The following is a 20844-nucleotide window of genomic DNA, read 5'->3' on the forward strand; positions in this document are numbered from 1 at the left end:
TTCAGGAAACACGGAGGGAGAGGAAAACTGGATAGGATTGGACGGAATGTGCCACAAAGTTTTTGAGGAATCTGGAATGACAATCGCCGCATTGGAAACAGAAGAGGAACCATCGTTGGATTCAACCATTCAAGGAAAAATTCATGAAGCCAAAATTGGGGAAAATGAGAAGGATCAATTACTCAAAATTTTAGAGCAATGCAAAGAAGTTTTCGGTTCACGACCGGGGAAGATCCCAAATTTCCAGTATACCTTGGTAGTAAACAGTTGGGAACCATTTAAGCAACGCCCGTATCCGGTACCAGAAAAGTATCATGACAAAGTCAGTCAAATAATTAGCGAGATGGAGGCTAGTGGTTTGATTATGAAGTCACCAACACCTTTTCTGAACCCACTCGTAATCGTGGAGAAAGCGAATGGGTCCCTTCGCGTTTGCCTTGACGCGAGGGCCATTAATAAGCGCTTAGTCCCCGAGTATGATCAAGCCCCCTGTATCAAGGACATCCTGAAGAAATTTCGGCATATGAAATTGTTTTCTGGGGTCGACTTAACTTCCTCTTTTCATCACGTAGAGTTAGACCCGAAGACCAAAATTTTGACTGGGTTTATGTTTGACCAAACGACGTACGTCTTCAACGGCTTCCGTTCGGCATTATGAACGCGGGATCCGCTCTTATCCGAGCTCTTGATAGAAACCTTAGCGACGAGGTAAAGGCATTTACGGTAAGGTACATTGATGACATTTTGGTGGCGTCTGAGACAGTCGAGGATCATCTCGAGAAGATCAGGAAACTCTTGCTCGATCTGGATCGAAACAACTTTAAAGTCAACCTTTCAAAGTCACAGTTTTGTCAAAGGAGTATTTTATTTTTGGGACACGTGATTGATGCCGATGGCGTGATCCCAAACCCCGTAAAAATTCAAGCAATCCAAAACTTTCCAAGACCAACTAGGGTCAAGCATGTTCGGCAATTTCTAGGGATCTGTAACTTCTTTTCTGATCATTGTCCTGGGTATGCCGAAGTCGTAGCACCCCTCCAAAATTTGCTAAAGAAAAATAACCGTTGGAAGTGGAACGAGGAATGCGAAGCTGCTTTCAGTAAGACGAAGGAACTCCTCGCCAACAGCGTCAAATTAGGTTACCCAGATTATTCAAAGAAAATCATCGTGCAAACGGACGCATCGAAAATTGGGGTCGGTGCCGTGTTGTACCAAGAAGACCCGGAGGCACGACCAAAGATCACATATCTGGCATTTATGAGCCGAAAATTGAGAACTCACGAGCTCAAATACACAGTGACTGAACTCGAGATGTTGGCCATCGTCACAGCCCTAGGTCATTGGCGGAAGTATATCTACGGCTTCCCCATTGTCTTACGGACGGACCATAAGGCGTTAACGTTCATGCTCAAGTCGACAATGACGAGCGAAAGGGTGAATCGTTGGTGTCTTTTCGTTCAGCAGTATGACTTAACAGTAGAGCATTGTGCTGGGAAAAATAACATTATCGCAGATGCATTGAGTCGAAATCCGGACCCCAGCGAAACTTCCATTTTCCACATCCAACTCGAAGATGAAGACCAGGCCACGCTAGAGAAGTTGAGGACTATAGGGGAGGAGCAAGAAAGAGATCCGGAAACAGGGAAGTTGATCAAGTTCTTCAAGCGGAAAATACAACCAGGTACCGCCGAGTACTCAGAAATAGAGAGGAAGGCAGAACGATACAATTACTTCAATGGGATTCTACACAAATTTGGCGATGATAACCACACTCGATACAGGATTGTAGTGCCGCCCGTATTACATGAAGATTTAATCTGGTTGGCCCACCGAGCCATTGGTCACGCCGGGATCGACAAGGTAGTATCTACGTTAAAGGAAACCTTCGTTTGGCCAAATTTGAGGAAGATTGTCCGCCGTGTATTGATGACGTGCGATATATGCCAGCGGGTGAAACACAACACCTTTTTGCTCAAACAACTGCCACGACCTTTGTTGCCGAAGGAGCCCAAAGAGCTCTTCGCGTTAGATTTTTACGGTCCTTTGCCCAAGGCACGACGCGGAATGCAGCATATTTTGGTGTGCGTCGATGTTTTTTCAAAGTTCATCCAACTTTGCCCTGTACAAAAAGCAAATGCCAGAGCTGTCATAAATCAGATAAAGAATAAAATCATTCCGAGGATGGGCAAACCGGAGTGTATTTTAACAGACCACGGTTCCCAATTTACCTCCGGAGCTTTTAAAAGGGATATTGAACGGCTAGGGGTGAAGCATCATTTGAGTTCGATTCGCCATCCCGAATCCAATCCAGCTGAGCGGATCATGCGGGAAATAGGCAAATTCTGCCGAATCTACTGTTCCCGTCAACATTGGCGGTGGGTGGACGTCCTCCCTATCATTGAGGAGTGTGTTAATGGGACAGTCCACGAATCAACTGGGATGATCCCAAGCGTCGTTCATTTCGATGAAGTGCCCAAGAGACCCTGGGTGAACGTGATCCAATGTCCCCAAGACCCCCGCTTATCCGCGGAACTCTGCATCCAAACGACGGCAGAATACTTGAAGGAACAGGCGGAAAAGAGATTACGACGTCTGCGTGGGAAAAGGTACCATCGTCCGCTACGAGTTGGTGAACTCGTCCTTGTTAAACGACCAGCGATCTCCGATCCCGCAAATAAAATCTATCACAAGTTTGCGGAGCTATACATTGGGCCGTATAGGGTCATCGAAAATCTGGATAATAACTCGTACAAGGTCCAGAGTATGGACGCCACAACTGAGACAGTGTACAACGCCGCAAATTTGAAAGTATACCATCCTCCAGGAAGCGGCAGAATAGACGCAAATCAGGCGGATGAGAACGCCGAAGAAGAGGAAGAGGATCTGGAGAGAGACGAAGATGAGGATCCATTGGACGAGGAAGAGGACGTTCAAGAGGATGCAATGGTCCACGTGATGTCAACGGTCGAGCAGGAGAACCAAGATGGCCAGTGTTGTGAAGAATGCCTAGGATTGTATCAGAAGCGTGAAGCCTTGGGACGGATATGTTTCCTTCTCGAAAGAGAAAATGCCTGGCTGAAATTTGAGTCTCAAAGATTAAGTACACACAGAGGAGACGTTCCTTAAAGCAAGATTTTAAACCAAGAAATTCGTAACTCCGTTCCAAATTTCTTGAAACCAATGGAGGGGCAGATGTGACCGTATAGTCACAGGAATAATTATTTCGAAGTATATATTGAAGAAATTAGTAGGCTTGTAGCTTCCTTTGTGTGGAGGCTGGCAGTAGCGTCATATTGCATAACACTTCGCGACATAGAGGCGCCTAGATCTCCCGGGGGTGGCTTAGAAAAACTCCCGAACTGCGCGCGTATCATGGAAAAAGGGGAAGAAGAATACAATTTTGCTGACTCCATATTGAAAACAAATGCCAACGCACAGCGATGCCAAAGCGATGGGGCGATTTCAGGGGTATTTTCAGCTCAATAAAGGCTAAACTAACCAGAAAACATACGGCAGAGTAATAAGAGGAATATTGGATGAATGGCAAAATTGAAAATCAAGGTAAAATAATCTCACCTACGAAAATGCATCTTCATAAGGTTACGTAACCTCCTCGGCGTACCCACGCCTACAGGGTCGCCAAATGGTCATAGCGAGTACTACCCCCACCCCGATTGTATTGGAATTAATTACTACAAATCCACCGATCATCCTGAGTTCCGCATCACAGCGTGTATTTCGGAGTAGTTGGCCACACAAGTTGCCGCATCGCTGGGATTCGTAAGCCTTGTGGATCTGGAAAACTGAAATGTGTAGGAGGGAGATGTCTCCCCAAGCATTCCCCACCCTAGGGAGCCTTCATATTTGCCTGCACATATGAGGGTGGACACCAGTCTACGAGGAGTCTACGAGGTGACCACACGGCCGATTTTTGGTCTGATTTCCCTCTCTTTGTGTGAAAAAGTTCTGTAAGCGGGAGTGTGAACAGTCGGATTTCAGTGCGAATCTGCAGTAAAAATCTGTACTGTGTAAACATGATGTGCGCATCTATAGTTTGATCGCGGTGCGACACGAAGGATCGTGAGTGGCATAAATTTGCACCGAGAACTGTGAAACAATGAACTGCCGTCTGTCGAACGTGGAACGTTGTTTTTCAATCAGTATCCCGTAGTGGAGGCAGAGAGCCTCTTAATTATAATCTATGTTAGAAACTGTATAAACGGCAGGCGAGTGAATAGTGATGGTACGAAGAATTAGTGGTTATCACATAAACAAAATTGTATCAACGTTTATCGTGCTTCAGAACAGCGTAGTTTGAGGAGCGCGCTGAACAAAGCATACCAGACAGGGTTGAGAATAAACATAAGTCGCCCACCTTGGGGTAATGCGGGAGGTTAAACTGTTTCGGTAATGAAACTGTGAGCTCGGAATTGCATATGTCAGATTAGGATAGACTAGCTGCTTCCTGTACCAGGGTATCGTATACATTCATAACTTTCATACTGGTTAGAAGAAAGGAAAATTTGCCTGTAACGTGAGTGGAGGAAGTTTTGTGAAAAAAAGTGTAAACAGTGTCATTTCAGTGTTCAAACCCCAACGCTATGGATTATTCCAGGAGCATCATGGAACGTCTTGGACCAGCGACTTTCCACTTCACCATGATGGGCTAAGACCTCCGAGGCAGCCCCCCTTTCGGGGCTCGAACAGCATACGATGGACAACGGACCAGCATTGTTGAGTACAAAATTATGATCTTATGATTTTGATATTCCCTGTAGATAAACCATGTCAGAATATAGGAAAAGCATGGGATGATTTTATATTGAATAATTAAAGTAGTGGTCAGAGTGGTCGCTATTTCATTTTAGTTTAACCTTTTAAAGTTGTTTGGGAAGGAAACAAATTAGGAATAGAGTATGAATTTCCCATCTAGTTGTCTATATTGAACGAGCATGGTTATATCCTTGTTTTATGAGCACTGTAAGAGGAGACGGGGGGAAAAGGCTAATTAATTTCGTTGAGGTAATAAAGGAGCCTTCGTTCTTGGAGAGATATATGAAAGAAATCAGGTTAAGATGACGCAAGAATCTTTGCCATATATCCTGTGAACCAGATAAAGTTGGATAGATGAAGTACTCTATTTAATGTAAAGTAGTTGTATTTTATGCATGATAACTTAAGGCGTTGCTGTATAACATGTGTGTGAAGAGTCATGGCACCGAGGTACAAATGTCCACCCCACCAACTCTAGCTAGTGCCCCTGTTAAAGAAAAAATTTTTTGTGATTGCTTAAATACCTTTTTGGGTAGTTCATTTTATTTCATTTAAATTAATCAGTTTGGTCGGATAATCTTATGCCGATCTATTAAAGAATTATAACTTCATGTCAGGTACATAGTCCGTATTATTATTATTATTATTATTATTATTATTATTATTATTATTATTATTACTATTAATATTATTATTATTATTATTATTATTATTATTATTATTATTCTTATTATTATTATTATTATTATTATTATTATTATTATTATTATCATTATGGTAATTATTATGACTATTGTTATTAGTAAATTCTGTGAGGTTATTAAACTCTAGTTTGCTAGCCCGTGGATTGTGGTAGTTTTACTATGAGAGGCACGATGATGGAACTCCGGACTCCTATAAGAGAGAGAGAGAGAGAGAGAGAGAGAGAGAGAGAGAGTAAAATCATGTAACGGCCCAACAGTTGAGAGATTGGTCTGATGAAGAATACCTGAGCGGGTTAGAGCATAATTTTATGCACCTGTTTGTATTTGTTATTTTTGTTCGCGTGAATAAATTGGCCCACTGAATAGGCTTTTGTAAACGTACTAATGTTGGGTTTAAAGAAAAAAATATGTGGCCGGTGTGCCAACCGGTTGACAAGGAAATTTATGGCATCCTACCCCGGGAGGGTCGGAGCTCGTGTGTGTCAAACTAGGCCTGCTAAAAGGCAAACGTATGGCCGTCTTTCTCAAGGATGGGTTCTTCCTCGAACCATCTCGTGCTCTGCTAGTAAATGTTTTTTTTTTTTTTGTTAATCGATTACCACATTCTAATCAGGCTAAGTTGGGTGAATGCAGTAACACTTAGTTCATACACATGGAGAAGCGATAGATAGGGTCTTGATTTTTCAGGTTCCCCGACTCGAGAGACCTGTTGGTCTCCCGTTCGTACCTCGAACATGACAAATGGGAGTCAGTCACACAAACGACGGCTAATGGTAATCCAGATGCAGTTACCATGTATGGGAAATGTTATAATATGTGTTTTCTCTTCCAGGTGTGATAATAGTGTAAATAGGATGTTGTTTTGATGCTAATTGATTTGTTTAATTGAGGCTTCGTGAAAAATCCTTTGGTAGTTCGTTTGAGTGGAGGGTTCAGGCCCGAGGATGTGTAAAGTTAGTCCTCAAATGAGGTGATTAGCAGTAACTAGAATTGTGTGCATTTCATGTTTTTGCGAGAGGTTGTAACGCCGTAAAGTTGTTTATCATTTTATGATTTTTTTATTTCTTTAAACATTATATTTCTCGTGTTATGTTCGATGTAGGTGGCCACTCTAATCTTAGAGTAAATTAGTGTAACTTGCTGTGTTTTAAATATGTAATTTGGGAATTAATCCCGGGAATATTTATATCCGTAAGGTCATAGTTGTCTTATAATTTTTTTTGTAACAAGTTAGGTTCATTATAATAGTGTTTACCGTACTCAGCAAGTAAAATAATCGTGTCCGTAAATTCGAAACCAAGTTTTATCAACCAAGAATGTAGTAAACGCAACTCAAATTTCTCCGAGTTGTTTGAAGTTATATGTGAGCACCCAGGTGCTTAATCCGAATAGGTGATAGTTTTTGTGTTATAATATTCAACAGCGTAATGTCAATAGACCACATTATGAATCTTATAATGATGTGGATCAAAATTTCACTTGTGTGATAGCCCGGACATGGTTGTCCGTGGCTGGTATTAAAATTCAATGGATGTAATTTAACGTTGATGTTCAAGGTTGTAGATTGTAAATATGTTCAACGGGAGTGAATTAGATAATCAGAAAATTTATTCGTGCCTATTTCTTGCCGATAATTAGCATCCAGAACCTCTTCCGTTCATGTTATGCCTTTAAGTTAGTTGTAAGGTATTTTATTCTCTATATGCCGCGAACGGTCTTCGACCCTGAGGAGTCCGTGTTCAGACCTCAGGAACGGGAGAGTAGCTTTGATCTGGCTGAGTCGTATGGCCGATAACCTCTCATGTGAGTGGATTAAGTATACAATCCCAATGAGGGGAAATCGGCACAGACCAAAAAGATCCCTTGACTATCGACTTCCGTGGAGCATGGTCCCATGTGTTCGTGACCCGACAGGGTCACCTCTTTGTTGGCACATGGTACCATGAGCTATGGGGGATGGTGGGAAAGGTCCCAGTATGTATGTATGATATATAAATAGAAATCTCAATACTCTGTAGTTTGAACACTGTAGCACATATAAGATGGTTTGGAATAACAGCAGGCTTCATAGCCTCAGCCACGCCATAAAGCATGTCAATAAATAAATAAATAAATAAATAAATAAATAAATAAATAAATAAATAAATAAATAAATAAATAAATAAATAAAAGTAGATACTTCCACTCGCGAGTGCCATCAACATTCTTCTGAACATTTTGCACATAACAACGCTTCTTTTTCTACCGCTTCTCCAACATCTGTGGGGTTGGCGGGGGTGAACTTTGTCGCCCATGTGGATTTAGCCCTGTTTTACGGCCGGATACCCTTCCTGACGCAACCCTATATCGAGAGATTTAACCTCTATTGCGTATTTCTGTGGTAGCTGATAGTGTAGTGTGTTTTGTGAATACGAAGAGGAAAGTGTTGGGACAAACACAAACACCTTGTCCCCGTGCCAGAAGAATTAATCAGTTGCGCTTAAAATACCCGAACCGGCCGGGAATCTAACCCGGGACCCTCTGAATTGAAGGCCTCAACGGTGATCATTCAGCTAAGGAAACGGACAAAGATATAACAACGCTTGCTATGTACTAATCCCCCCTTAAGTGAGATGATACATTTCATTGCACAATCTGTAATTTCTAAGTCTATTGTAAATTTATTACATTAATTACAGTTCGTATTACAGTATATTACATTTCACACAATATCATCTACCCCTATTCAATATATCGTTTATCCAATTAATGAATATAATAATGATCATCGCATTAACAGAGGCTTATTGTTTATACAGGGTGAAATTTAATACATAGTTTAGTGGTTGTAAAGCTGTGATTTAGACCATATTAAGTCTCCAGCGTACGTACAATCTGGTGCCAAATAAATAAATCACCGAATGCGGTTCTATTCCAGTTCATTTTTACCTTTTTCCTCCCTTTACATTTTTAGAAACGCGAAATGAAATAATGTAGGGTGTTAATTGGTTATCGCTCATGCTATTTATCATCTACTCAACATCACCACTATCAATATAAGCATTCAGTCGTATGCACATACAGTACAACCTCGGTATCTTGAACTTCCATTACTCGAATTTTCAGTATCTCGAAGTAACTTAAATTTCCCGGCCGATTGTCCTATTCTTCAAGTGTATTTATTTCTCTATTACTCGAAATTCGGTTAGAAGAATTCCCAGATTTCTTGAAGCAAACATTTCCTCCCTTGAAGCAAAAAATACTCAATAATTCGAATTTTGTGCAACATTAACTTATTGTGCAATACGGCATTTGTGGTTAGTGAGGAACAATTAACAAGTAAAGGAAGGGTTACAGTGATGCTGGGAGCTAATATGACGGGAACCGAAAAATTAAAACTTCTAATGTTCGGAAAATAGGCGAAGCCTCGCTGTTTCTCGGGTGTGAATTAATTATCAGTCACGTACGTAAGCAACCCACAAAGTCGCGAATGACAATCTCCGTTTACGAATCACGGCTGCGTTGTAGCGACGAGAAGTTTCGACGTGTACAGAGTAAAGATTAACAGTAACGAACAGAAGAGACTACCGCATTTTTTCCAAAGGTGTTAATAGATTTATTTTTCTAGTTTCAGTACTGTACGTACTGTATCCTGATGTCTAGAAAACCGAGCTCGATTGCTACAGTCGCTTAAGTGCGGCCAGTATCCAGTAATTGAGTGAGAGTTGGTTCGAGCCTCACTGTCGGCAGCCCTGAAGATGGTTTTCCTTGGTTTCCCATTTTCACACCAGGCAAATGACGGGGCTGTACCTTAATTAAGGCCACGGCCGCTTCCTTCCCATTCCTAGGCTTTTCCTATCCCATCGTCGCCAGAAGACCTATCTGTGACGGTGTGACGTAAAGCAAATAGCAAAAAAAAAATAGCCCTCTAGAAAGTTAGTGTAATAAGTGTTATAATTAAAGTGATGCCGTAAAATAGAGTTTGTTTGTATATTTTTAAAGACTGATCTAAATAATGTATTCAGTATAAGCCCGTAGATACATATGATTGAATTATGTGCTATATATACTCAAAAAATGGTATTCTCTATATGTCGAAATTTCGATAATTCGAAATAAAATTTAGCTCCCGAAGTGATTCGAGATATTGAGGTTCGGCTGTAAATCAGTATTGTTTACGAGGTGCACGGAGGTGGTCAATTATGGTTTCTTTGATGGCTGAAGAAACTAATTCTGGAAGCATAAGCTCATCCACATATCTACCAAAGCCCCTTGTTGTTATGCAGCCTGAAACTCTATTTATTTTCTGGAGCATTCGCTGGATATCTTTTATCGGAGTCGTGCTTCGCCGCCAGTGTTCATTATGATATGGGCCTTCGTGGAAGAATCGTCACCTCATAGCCTGATCAGACGCTGCAAGCTTACAGTTGCCGGTTAAGTTTACAGTTCTTTCTTATTTATTTTATTTATTTATTTATTTATTTATTTATTTATTTATTTATTTATTTATTTATTTATTTATTTAATGCCTATGTATGTGACGAAGTTACGGCTCGCGATCCTCTCTTAGACCTAATCATAACACACAGTACACTGTGACATAACTTGAAAGTTATTACATAAGACTGGTCGGTAGATGCAGAGTGGGTCTCGGCCCATAAGTGGCCACGTGGCCACAGCTCGTCCGTGGTCCAACAGCTCTGCACTCTGACCGGCCAACCGAGCAGAGGAGGGGTGGCCACGGCTCTACCGTGGCTCTACGCCTCTGCATTCGGGAGACGGGACAGGGCTGGATCTCACGACTGACCGAAACAGTTTTCTGTCCTAAGAATGGACTTCCGTGGTTTCACATTCTCCTACACTAAGGCGAATGTCGGGACAGTTCCTAGTATAGGCACGGACGCCAACCCCCTCGAATGTTCGTTGGTTCGACTCCACTCGCAGTTCAGTAATTCACACAGTCACAACCAAACAGTTCAACAGTATTCAACAGCAGCGAACATTAACACAGGTCCATTTATCCTCGCACTCGCGATAGTGGCTTTCCTCGCTGAGCCTCAGTTCACAGAAATACACGAACACACAGTACAGTTTTCCGTTCTTTCATCTCCACCTACTCACTGGTCTCTCCAACATCACAACAACAGCTCGCTCGCAGGGGCCTTGTATTTATACCTCGATATTGTGCCACTAGAACATATCTGTGATATCTTCCAGAGATCGCATGGAGAAACTAGATGAAGAGAACGATAGAGGATGTCCTCGGGCGGGCTGCGAAGTTCCCCGAGCTGGCTTAGTCATCCCCTTTCAGGTAATACCGAAGGTCCAGCGACAAGACTGACGGTCGCTTGAGCACACAACACAGGTGTCGGCACGTAGCCCACATCTGCGATAGCACCAAGGGATCTGCTCAAGGCTTTACATCCCCATCCGACGGACGAATCACCATCAACAGCGTCATATGTCCTCACTCCATATGAGCACTGCGGAGAGGTTTGGGAAAGAAGCCAGTTTTCGGCACGCAGTCTAGTGATTAAAAATTGTGTATCACCTCCTCTCCTGCCCTGATGGTGAAAATTGTAACGCAGACTTACATTTCCTCGACAACGGGTAGATTGAAAGAAAAATGTTAAGATGCTCAGTGTTCGAGTAGAACGCGTGAAACGCCGAGAGTATCCAACTTACGATTAGGTTTAATGTCTCAACTGACACATAACAGAGGGCTCTACCTGCAGCAAAAACAAAAATGAAAATGTGAAACGTGGCTTCCTTGAAATAGCGCATCAAAATAAAGCAAACATTTGTGCTAAATATGTGACGTCACACGCATACTCTGTTATAAGGTGGTGCTCAGTTAGAGGTTAGCTGTCGTTGTGAATATATCGTGGTCAGTTGTACAGAATAACAAATTTAATAATGGTCAAGAAAGGTTTGATTAGTAGTCAGCAAAAACGTGCAAAAGAAAGAGTTGAAATGACAAAAGAGAATAATCCAGGAAGAAGAGAAATGAAAGGAAATGTATTTTCTTTCCGATAAGTAAGTCTACGAAACCCTGCGGCTGTTGCCATAGTGACAGCCTGCCGCCAATATGTTTTCTGACTGACGGGAGTCGAACCGCGTAACCACTATGTCAGACCGTTATTGACTTGACGCTTCGTTTGCGATGAAAATAATAAATTACAAGCATGAAATTTTATTCGCCCAGTGGTCTATAAGGTGCTGATAGCTGAGCTACAGGGAATATCAGAGTCGTGTCACCCGCCCGGCTTGGCGAGCCCAGACAGATCGACAATTCCTGCTGTTTGCGTCAGCCTACCGACCCGACCGTGAAATACACGGTAGCTGTGCTGCTGAGATAACTTGGCGTAAAATGTTATACGTAAAAATTTGTGCAAAATTAATCCAAAAATCGTCAGCATCACTACAATATTACATACCAGGTACTGTGTAGGTTAAGACAATTTTCCACTGTTTTCCTTACTCACATGGAAATGTAACGAGGTGTCGACTTAGAATTTTATGAATTTTCGACGTATTCTAAGGAATCAAAAAATAAGACACAAAACATCAGAAATTAATTAACCGGAGGGAAACTAAAATTTCATTTTATAAAGCGAAAATATTAAAATTATCCAGCCCTTTGGGCCTGTTCAAGGCAGAGTGAGTCAACGCGTGCATTACACGGCTCTTGATAGCGCTGCGTAATTCTTCTAATACGTAATTTTTCAGAATGTTCAGTTTTATTTCGTAACACTGGACAAGATTTTAGGAATCCGATTTCTCATTCAGGGATGGATCACTCTTTGCAATATAAAATAGGAAAATGACTTAAAGTAAAACTTACAAATGACACGATAACACAAATTTTTCCAGTTTCTTCTGCTCGAACAGGTTTTATTTTTCTATGAGAAGCAATAAAATCATTCCTTTACACCCCTAATTTCAGGGGGTTGTTCACTCTTTCAATATAGTACTTTTAAGGAAGATATATATCTCATTTTCTGACTCCCTCTACACCAAAAATTCAGAAAGATGACTCTTCAGGACCTTTGCTTGCGAGCCGGGAACCCCTAATATAATTCCACAGACGCGTACAAATGACTGCATTATCAAGAGTTTCTTGAGTATTACATCTATACAAGTTAATGAGACATATCTCGGTTAAGCTTCTAACCTGTCCTCAAGGAACAACCTCTACATCTACTTAGAGATGACAACAGCGTTATGCTATAAATAAATTATTCATTCTGAATCCACCGTGTAAAATTATCATGCAATGTGTCATTTATCTATGGGATTCCTCCTTCTTTCTTTCTTTCTTTCTTTCTTTCTTTCTTTCTTTCTTTCTTTCTTTCTTTCTTTCTTTCTTTCTTCTTAATACGTTTACCGTCATGGGTTGGATTTAGCCTCGAACTCAGCGAGTAATCCCACCTCTACCACCTCAAGGGCAGTGTCTTGGAGCGTGAGATTTTTGGGTCAGTGGGATACAACTGAGAAGAATGAACAGTACCTCGCCCAGGTGGCCTCACCTGCTATGCTGAACAGGGTCTTTGTGGGGGGATGGGAAGATCGGAAGGGATAGACAAAGAAGAGGCAAGGAAGCTGCCTTCGCCTTAACTTATGTACCATCCCGGCATTTGCCTGGAGGAGAAGTGGGGAAACCACGGAAAACCGCTTTGAAGATGTATGTGGGATGAATCGAACCCCCTCTACTTAGTTGACCTCCTGAGGCTGGGTAGACCTCGTTTCAGCCCTCGTACCACTTTTTAAATTTCGCGGTAGAGTCAGGAATCGAACCCGGGCCTCCGTTGGTGACAGCTAATTGCAATATCCACTACACCACAGGGACGGGTTTACGTGATTACTTGACGGGTAAAACTTTCCAAGGAACTTGTTTTCTCTGCCTGCGAATAACTTTCTCCATTAACAGAGCTTCATCCCACTGGAAATCAAAACAAGTGTCTCATTCGAAACTCATTGATCCGAAGGCTTTGGCATACGGAGATACAGTATAGCGACATACTTGCAACCTAAGACTCCTACCAAGTGCTCCCCTTGCTTCTTTTTCCGACCCTAACTGTGTTAGAGAATTACAGGCATAGGGAGTTTGTCATTTTCACGCCCTTTGGTGGCCCTTGTCTTTCTTTGCCCGCTACCTTCATTTTTCGAAGTGTCGAATACCTTACATTGTTTCCCACTAATTACTGTTATTAGAGGATGTGGTTCACGCGGCAGCGCACCCGCCCCTCACCGCTGGGTTCCGTGGTTCAAATCACGGTCACTCCATGTGAGACTTGTGCTGGACAAAGCGGAGGCGGGACAGCTTTTTCTCCGGGCACTCCGGTTTTACCTGTCATCTTTCATTCCAGCAACACTCTCCAGTATAATTTCATTTCATCTGTTAGTCATTAATCATTGCTCTAGAGGAGTGCGACAGGCTTCGGCAGCCGGTGCAATTCCTATCCTCGCCGCTAGATGGGTGCTTCATTTATTACATTCCTGACAAGGTCGAATGACTGGAAACAGGCTGTGGATTTTCATTTTCACTGAAAGGTTCTTTTCTGAATCACTAAGTACGCGTATTATTGGTATTCCACTGTACGTAACGCTAGGTGTGAGTATGTTCTGTAGTTCAGCGTGTGGCTTACAAGTAACAATCATAACTTATGATTTTGATAGGTTCACCTACAGACAACGGCTGCTAATCCAGTCGTTAATATTTGTTAACTCCTCGCTTAATTTCATATTGTTGTGTCTAGTCACTTGTTCGTGTAAGAACGGAATAACGTATTGTATATTGATTTTATTGCAACAGCCACAATATCTCTGTAAACGTGTAAAACTTGTTTCTCTCTTCTTATTCCTATGCCAATGTACCTGTCAAAATGGATCACAGACATAGATGTAACTCTGCTTTCCACGACTGTATTCCTCAGCGCAATCTGAACTCATGTTTTTTCTCTTGTTTTATTTATAGAATATCGACTATCTGATTTCTCACAGCTTCGTTCTCCTCCATGCACAGTCATATGAGGCTTGCCCAGGTTGATACACATTCACAACACATTCAGCCGACACACCCATGTTCCTAGGGATAAATAATGCTGTGGTTATTCAATGCGGGGGGTATTCCTTATGTCAACAGCCACCGCCATCATCATCATCATCCGGAATTTTGTGCAGTAACTTAATGGGTTAGAATGCAATCTAATTTGTTTATAAGGAAGTGTCGTCTAGCCCGTCCTTCCGTAGTGTAGTGAGAGTAACGTAAATTTTAGGGGCTCCAATGAGCCGAACCCCTAGTGTTTATGCAAAACTCCCAGCATAAGCGTTGTGCACATTAGAGTAAACTTGTGTTACGCGCTACAGGAAGGTTGCATCCTAACCTATTACTGCATAAAAATCTTGCCTTTAATCATCATCATCATCTTTATTATCATTATCAGCATCAATCAGGAGAAGAAACTCACTGTCCCTGACTATACTCCGCCGTGAACAACTTCTCGTGTACCCTGTCACGGGCCGAATTGCAAGTAATTATAGGCCTGCCTGGGGGTGTTTACCGTTAAAGGACCAAGTCCATATTGTCTGATAGCGTGGTTAATGGGTTCGAGCCCCAATGGTCAAAACAATTTCACCATCACAATGTTGGCCGGCAGGCGAGCGCAGGTGGTGGTATAAACTTTCTGATCACTAGATTGCGTGCCAAAATCCTCTCGGCAGTGTTCAAACGGAGTGAAGGCGTATGATGATGCTGATGTTGATTCGTGCGTCGGATGGAGACATCAAGCCTTCCTCTGACCTCTTTTGTGCTATTCGACAGGAGTAGGCTATTTGCTGGCACTAGTTCTCACCCTCTCCTTTCCTACTCATATATACAGTCCACCTCCTTACCTCAATGGTCTTCGTGGTCACCCTCGTTTCAGGTAATCCCGGGTTGGATTCCCGGCCTGTTACGGGATTTTGACCTTAAATGGTTAATTCCTCTTGCTCGGGGGTTGAGTGTTTGTACTGTCCGCAACACCCCTGCAAATTATACACCACACACACTATCCTGCACAAAAATAACACTCAGTTTCTCATACATGCCAGATGCCCCCCACGATCGTCCGAGGGTCTGCTTCAGAAGGGCTCGACCTGTCTATCAATAGCCACACGAAATAATTATTCTTATTCTTCTCCTTTTTCTTCTTATTATTACAGGGGTGAATGGGTGTATAGAGAAAAGATCAAATTTTAATTTAAAAATCTAAAATTCCAAATGTTTTTCGTTTCCTTGTTTTTTCTTCTTTTTAGATTCTAAACTTTGTTAAAAAATAACAAATAATCAGGTACTAAGGAGGTGAGTTGGATAGCTCAAACTTTACACAATTACAAGACCACTACTGCGCCTATCAATTACAAGTAAGGAGACTGGGCTCCAAAATTTACAACGTTAGAAAGAGCGTCTTTGCTCCACACAGTTACTCTCCAAACTTTGCAAGATCCAAGCCTCTCAAAGGCACAATTCAATTTTTACATAAGGAAAACAACAACCAGTTTCCACCATCTTACTCAATCAACTGTCTACATTGCATTAAATAGGAAATAGAGTAAGAATAGTTAACAGGGGCAATAAGGGCCCGTTCTACCTGGCCTTAGTAAAAAGAAAAGGTTAAAGTTATTGGCCGGAATAGAAGGAGAGAGATTTTTACATTACAAGGGGATAATATTAAGGTTTACGAAACCATAGTCACCTCAATACCTAGTTGAAGGGGAATAAAATAGGGTCCCCACTCTTCAATCCCTGGGTTAGATTAAGGTCTTAAACCAGATGGAAAATTTTCATAGCAAGATTATATTCAGAAATAATATTGGAACCTTCCCCTCGAGTTAGCTTTCTGAGAATATTATGTGATTAAAGCATGTCTGCTGTACCGGGAGGTACGCCTCAACTCCGCTCATTCAAAATAAGCACCTTAATAAACTCCTCTATCGATCAAAACGTGAAACTGGTACCGCACGAACTTGTAACTTTAATCAACCACATACGCGTGGAAAATGTTCGAACTTCTTGATGTATAGCGAACAAAACAAGGAGAAATTCAGTTAGTTTAGGAAAATTCACAACAACGCAATTACTTAATATTTCAGTGGTGACATCTTCTGATCAACGTTGTTTTAGACCACTCTGTATATACGATCGATTACTGATCCTCCTAATATTGCAGAATTCTAGTCGTACATAGATATATAGCCAGTATTATTTGAAGTAGCCACTAACCCTCCTTGGTTAGATTTTGATTTCACATTTTCGCTATTTGTAGTCTTATGCAGCACATTATCACCATTACTTTCCACTGTTCATTATAATTTAAAACACATCATCTGCTGATTCACCGAAGCCAAGGAGCCAGCGTTAATTTCTTTCCCTTACTTACGTTCAGTGCTAATTACAGCAAAGTCTTTGTAATGCTAAAATCTTCCCTCTTCTGTCGCTGTCTTTGTTTACAGAGTTCATTATATTTCTGCTTGATTGGAGGCTTGAATTTTCTAAATAAAAACAACAGAAAGAGTCTTCAATTTTTTCCACATTTAAAAAACCTTTGATATTCAAAGAGTAACATTTTACTTAAGCAGTATCCAGTAATTGGGAGATCGTGGGTTCCAGCCCCACTGTCGGCAGCCCTGAAGATGGTTTGCCGTGGTTTCCCATTTTCACACCAGACAAATGCCGCGGCTGTACCTTAAGGCCACGGCCGTTTCCTTCCACTTCCTAGGCCTTCGCTATTCCATCGTCGCCATAAAACATATCTGTGTCGGTGTGACGTAAAACAAATAGCAAAATAAAATTTACTTAAGCAGCCATCCAAAGGCTACAATCTGCACTCCTCATTCACTTTTCTGCAATTTCAGTTTCGAACGTAACAAAGATTCTTACTGGGCGAGTTGGCCGTGCGGTTAGGGGCGCGCGGTTTTGAGCTTGCATCCGGGAGATAGTGGGTTCGAATCCCACTGTCAGCAGCCCTAAAGATGGTTTTCCATGGTTTCCCATTTTTACACCAGGAAAATGCTGGGGCTGTACCTTAATTAATGCTGCGGCCGCTTCTTTCCAACTCCTAGGTCTCTCCTATCCCATCGTTGCCAAAATACCTATCTGTGTCGGTGCGACGTAAAGACACCAGCCATAAAAGCAAAGCTTCGAAATTTTAAACGTGTATATTTTTAAACTGAAAAAATTTTCGGCAAATAAAATAATTATCCTTAAATTCTAAAGTGTGTAATGTGTATGATACAAGAGAACTGCCATCCAATTTTCGGCATAATGTTGTTATACCTAATCGCAAACAAGCCGGTGCTGACAAATGTGAAAACAACCGCACTACTAGTTTAAAATCTCACGCCTGCAAACTTTTAACACGTGTTATTTACAGAAGAATGGAAAATTAAGTTGAAACTAAGTTGGAAAAAGATCAGTTTGGCTTCAGAAGAAATGTAGGAACACGTGAAACTATCCTGACTTTATGTTTCATCTTAGAGGTGCAGTATTTGAAGGGGCTCAAATACTGTACGTCAGCCTCGTATCGGTAGATTTACGGGTACGTGAAAGAACTCCTGCGGGACTGAATTCAGTCACCACGACGTCTCTGAAAACCGTAGAAGTGTAGTTAGTAGGGCGTAAAATCAATAACATTATTATTATTAACCTTAGAGGACCGAATTAATAAGAACAAGCCCACGTACTGTACGTGACGTTCGTAGATCCAGAAAAGACAATAAACCATGCTACTTGAGATTCTGAGGGTGATCGGGATCGGATACCGAGATATAAGAATCTATATAAAATAAGTATGCAGTGATAAAAATCGAGGGCTTTGAAAACGAAGTAGCAATGCAGGAACGAGTGAGGCAAGGCTGCAATTTTTCCCCTCTGCTGTATAATGTTTATATAGAGCAAGCGGTAAAGGGAATCAAAAAGTAATTTGAAAAGGAAATCACAATCCAAGGAGAGGAAACCAAAACGCTGAGATTTGACGATGATATTGTTATTTATTCTGAGTCTGCAGAAGAACTGGAGAAATTGGTGAATGGTAAGGACAGAGTCTTGGGGAAGGAGTACAAGATGAAAAATAAGTCCGAAACAAAATTAATGGAGTGCAGTCGGACGAACTTTAGTTATACAGGGAATATTAGATTAGGAAATGAAGAATTAAAGAAAGTAGACGAATATTACCACTTGGGTACTAAAATCACTAACGATGACATAAGTAAGAACGACATAAAATGCAGAGTAGCACAAGAAAGCAAGGTCTTTCTCAAGAAAATAAATTTTCTGAGTTCGAACATTGATATAGGAGTTAGAAAGATTACTTTGAGGAACATCTTCTGGAGCATGACATTATACGGAAGTGAAAAATAATGGAAGCTTTTGAAATATTGTGTTACAGAAGAATGCTAACGGTGAGATTAATAGATAGAATTACGAATGACCAGTTATTGAATCGAATTGGTGAGAGATCGATTTGCCTAAATTTGACTAGAAGAAATAGGAAAAATCCTCTCAGTTTTAATTACTGCGTTGATAGGGTGAAAGTTCCTTATGGGGATCACTGTAACTACCTAGGTATTAATATAAGGAAAGTTCCTCATTGGGGTAATCACATAAATGGGATTGTAATTAAAGGGTACAGATATCTGCAGATGGTTATGATGGTGTCTAGGGGTTGTAGTAAAGATGCTCAAGAGAGGGCATATAAGACTCTTGTAAGACCCCAACTAGAGTATGATTCCAGTGTATGGGACCCTCACCAGGATTACTTGATTCAAGAACTGGAAAAAATCCAAAGGAAAGCAGCTCGATTTGTTCTGGGCGATTTCCGACAACAGAGTAGCGTTACGAAGTTTAGGCTGGGAAGAATTGGGAGAAAGAAGACGAGCTGCTCGACAAAGTGTCATGTTACGAGCTGTGAGTGGAGAGAAGGCGTGGAATGACATCAGTAGATGAATAAGTTTGTGCGGTGTATTTAAAAGTAGGAAAGTTCAAAATATGAAAATAAAGTTGGAATTCAAGAGGACAAACTGGGGCAAGTATTCGTTTATAGGAAGGGGAGTTAGGGATTGGAGTAACTTACCAAGGGAAATGTTCAATAAATTTCCAATTTCTTTGAAATCATTTAATAAGATGCTAGGAAAACAAGAGATAGGTAATGTGCCTCCTGGGCGACTTCCCTAATGCAGATCAATATTGATTGATTGATTGATTGATTGATTGATTAATTGATTGATTGATTGATTGATTGATTGATTGATTGATTGATTGATTGATTGATTGATTGATTGATTGATTGATTGATTGATTGATTGATTGATTGATTGATTGATTGATTGATTGATTGATTGATTGATTGATTGATTGATTGATTGATTGATTGATTGATTGATTGATTGATTGATTGAAGAAGAGAGAGAGTGATAGGACACATTTTAAGACACCCAAGCCTCGTTCGTTTTTTTTTTTGAGGGAATTGTAGGCGGTAAGAACGGTAGGGGTAGACGAGAAGATTAGATGAAATGTATATAATAGTTACGTAGGAATTAAAAATTTAGCACAGGATATGGTAGCATGGAGAGCTGCATCAAACCAGTCTATGGACTGGTGACTCAAACAATAAAATTCTCATCACCACCATACTTATACCTTTTTACAAAATAGTTATGCACTATAGAAATGCAACACTCTTTCGCTTTATAAGAAAGCATACCATTTAAGTTTACAACTTAAAATTGTGGAGGTACAAGCAGTTGAAATTAACCTCACTTTCGTTTCATTGGACCAGACACACACGTGTGCACATTAAAGACAGCAACACGTCATAGTGAAGATGTAGTAGCGCCGTACCAGCCTCTGGAGATAACGGTGGAAAGTAATGGTTAGCCAGGTATATCTTGAATATAATTTGGAAAAATTAATTTTATTGTCAACGTACTACCTAATTAGTCTCCTTTCAAATGAGCTCTACATGAATTTTCAGCTGCCTCATGAGAATACCACTTTAATGGACTGTTATGAAATCGAGCCATTCTATGAAGCAGTTGTTTTTTCAGGGAGCAGAAGAGGTGGGAGTGTACATTCAGTGAGGGTCTATGTAATATTTCCCGTTTTACATTTGTTTTCGCAGCGCTGTTTCCGTGCTTCTTTAATTACCGCAGGCGGTGCACCGAGTTCTCGCACGCTACAAGTGTAGGAGAGTTACATGTTGGTCGTCACATCGCTCCGTTTTGTGCAAACATGAAATAATTTTCAATGTAATAACTATTGACATCGGATATATCCATAGTTCTGAAACCTTTGAGTGCTACAGAAATCCGAAAGTTTTAGAGTGACATCAAAATAATATCTTTTTAAAAA

Source organism: Anabrus simplex, chromosome 6 (genome assembly GCF_040414725.1).
Source record: "Anabrus simplex isolate iqAnaSimp1 chromosome 6, ASM4041472v1, whole genome shotgun sequence".
NCBI classification, from domain to species: Eukaryota; Metazoa; Arthropoda; class Insecta; order Orthoptera; family Tettigoniidae; genus Anabrus; species Anabrus simplex.